Source organism: Trachymyrmex cornetzi, unplaced genomic scaffold (genome assembly GCF_001594075.2).
Source record: "Trachymyrmex cornetzi isolate Tcor2-1 unplaced genomic scaffold, Tcor1.1 scaffold818, whole genome shotgun sequence".
Classification (NCBI taxonomy): domain Eukaryota; kingdom Metazoa; phylum Arthropoda; class Insecta; order Hymenoptera; family Formicidae; genus Trachymyrmex; species Trachymyrmex cornetzi.
The window spans coordinates 94,183-97,318 of record NW_017300156.1 but is presented as its reverse complement, the minus strand read 5'-3'; the positions used below and the strand labels follow the sequence as shown (position 1 = coordinate 97,318).

Here is a 3,136-nt window from a genome sequence, read left to right as displayed (position 1 = left end):
TTGGGTCCAAATGAAACCGTTACAGCTGATCGCTACAAACAGCAATTATACCGATTGAGTGACGAATTGATGCTAAAAAGGTCATCCGTAGCCAACAATTGACGCAAAGTTATTTTGTTGCATGATAACGCTCAACCGCATGTCGCAAAAAGCGTGAAGCAGACACTTTGAGAGCTTGAATGGGAAGTTCTGCCGCACCCAGCGTACTCTCCAGACTTGGCACCGTCGGATTGCCATCTCTTCCAATTTATGCAACACGCACTTACGGACACGCACTTCTCCAGTTACAACAAAGTCCAAAAATGGGTGGATGAATGGATCGCCTCGAAAGACACCGCGTTTTACCGTCGTGAGATTGCCCTGTTGCCAGAGAGATGGAAAAAAGTAGTAGAAAATGGAGGAAATTACTTTGAATAAGGTATTCATTCATCTTCCCTTCGAAATAAATCGATTTTCGAGACGAAAAAACGATAGAAATTAAGTTTAACACCTAATATGTACTTGCATATATACCATATATTGTAGTCTTTTTTTCACAAACTGCGCGCCGAATTGTTTTTCCGGACTAAATAAACGCAATTAAAACTACTCTAGTAATCGCGAATTAAACTGACAAGCAATTTAATAATTTAATGCTACTATCAAGGATCATATATTATAAAGATGTTAGTATATTAAAACTGTTAATAAATTTATTGCGAAAAATATTACCTCGGCCGGGACTTGAACCCGGATCTCTTGCATACCGTGCGAGCGTCCTAAGCCTTTAGTCTAAAGAGATCCGGGTTCAAGTCTCGGCCGAGGTAATATTTTTCGCAATAAATTTATTAACATTTTTAATATACTAACATCTTTATAATATATGATGCTTGATAGTAGCATCAAATTATTAAATTGTTTGACAGTTTAATTTGCGATTACTAGAGTAGTTTTAATTGCGTTTATTTAGTCCGGAAAAACAATTCGGCGCGTAATTTGTGAAAAAAAGACTACAATATGGTATAAATGCAAGTACATATATAGTATATATAATATTAGTAATTCAAGATTGAATTATTTTAAAAAGCAACGAAGATCCAGCTTTGACCGTAATAGACATTTAAATTTCTAGTATTGATTGTGTTTCTCACATATACGGTCTAAAAATAAAAATATTGTATTTTATATATCAGAAGCACCCTAATATATTATAAATTGTAAAGCTTCAGCTAACTGTGAATATAGTTAAATGGAACACGTAAATGTATTACACAGTATTATAAAAAAGCCACAAAAATATTAATATTGTGAATATATTGCTTCTGTTTTTTTGTTTATGTATATTTTTTAATATTTTTTAAACAATGAATAAGTTTTTTAATCAGTAAATCTTATTACTTATTAAAAAAAATAAATTTTCTTTAAAGTTTTATTCTGTCTCCTGTTATCGATGAATAATAAAATAGAAACAATAAATGGGATAATCTTCAAAGGTTAATTTTACCCCTTTAGAGCTGTGGTCTGATTAACGCTCACAACGCTTAAAAATCATTATATCCTTGTTTGTCAAATGTTAAACGAAGACAAATGATGCTCATGAGCGTTGTCAGCATGAATCGGATCATGGCCTTGGATAAATTCGAACAACAAAAAAATTATTTATTACATGTAGGATAATGTCTAAATCTTCTATGTATTGCCAAAGTTTCATAATTTTTTGAATTTTCATGTTGAAGGCCTTTTCTTGTGAGTCTAAAGTGAGTATTTTATACTCGGATGATATGTCACTACTCGCGTACTTTAGTATCAAAAAAAGTTATCATGTAACAAGTTTATAATCTCATTTTTAATTAGTGATAGAGTTCTAAAAATAAATGTACTCTGGTAGTGCTACAAACAAAATAAGGGAGAGAGGTATTGGTGAAGTGTTCAACATTTTGTTATAGAACATTACATTTATGTTTGCACATTTGAACAAATTCTTATAATTCCTTATTCTAATTATAATATAAGCTGTATTTTATCAAATCTGTACCTACACTTTAGAGACAATTATGATATACGTATACTGACATTAAACAAAATATTGCAAACATTTTATTTCTTTAATTCTTACAACTTACAATGTAATATTTTTTTTATCTTTTTGGTGTCTTTTTGATAGCTTTAAAGGGAAACAAGTTTGGACACTTTGATTAGCTACATGGCTATCACCATGTTGTCAGGTTGAAATTCGGGTTTCACTAAATATTTAAATGTTTCCTTTCCTTCTTACCATCCTGTTACATAAACATTAATTTTAAATATTAATTGTAGAAAATATTCTGGCGCTGCCAAGTTCTGAAAAAAGTACCTTGGCACTGCCAGGATCTAATTACACCATTGTTTTAAATGTGAGTTAATAAGATTTAGTAAAGTATAACACGCGCGTGGTCTCGAATTTATGCAACTTGTAGGTAAAAACTTAATTAAATCTCACTCGTCAGAGTGAAAAAGAATATGCATTCAACTGAGTTATGACAAATGAGAATTGTCTGAGTTTTAATATAAATGGAAAGCAACTATTATGTTAAACTTGTTAATTGAGTAAGAGAAGTCTTATTTTCGGTCAAAACAGATCTTAGCATTTAAATATTTTTTTGGTGTGAATTTATACACATGTTTAATTCTGCAAACTTTGCGGCGAAATCTTTTTCATCATTGCGTTCGAAAACTCAAAATGATTTCTATGTATGATTGCAGAATTGAATATGTATATTTTATGGGCTAGTATTAAAAAATCTCCAACGTTGAGTAGTCGAACTTGTTACTATCTGTACATATAAAACATATTGTTTGCGAAATTTTTTTATTTTTATGTTCCTGTATGCAATAAATATTTGTTTTGTAAAATTGCGTTTTTTTTAAGTAGTAAAAATTAAAAATAGAAGTTCTTTCAAAGATACTTATCATAGTTATCTATAAAGATATTCTAGAGTGATCTGAAGAAATAATATTTTATCTTCTTACTATTAGATAAACAAAGTAAATTTGGAAAAATCTCGGGTAATCTCATGGAAAATATGACGTAATTTTAAATACTGTATGGTAATCTTGGATGATATGAGGCAGTATATATATATGGGGCATTCTTTCTCAAATCAGCCACCCGCCTGCG

At 30.6% G+C, this 3,136-nt stretch overlaps 1 protein-coding gene across 3 annotated transcripts in view; it reads left to right on the top strand.

The window, feature by feature from the left end:
* The window catches only part of LOC108768662 (mediator of RNA polymerase II transcription subunit 15), a 29,162-nt gene that overhangs the window by 3,037 nt on the left and 22,989 nt on the right, over positions 1–3,136 (top strand). The gene's annotated exons all lie outside the window — the stretch shown is intronic.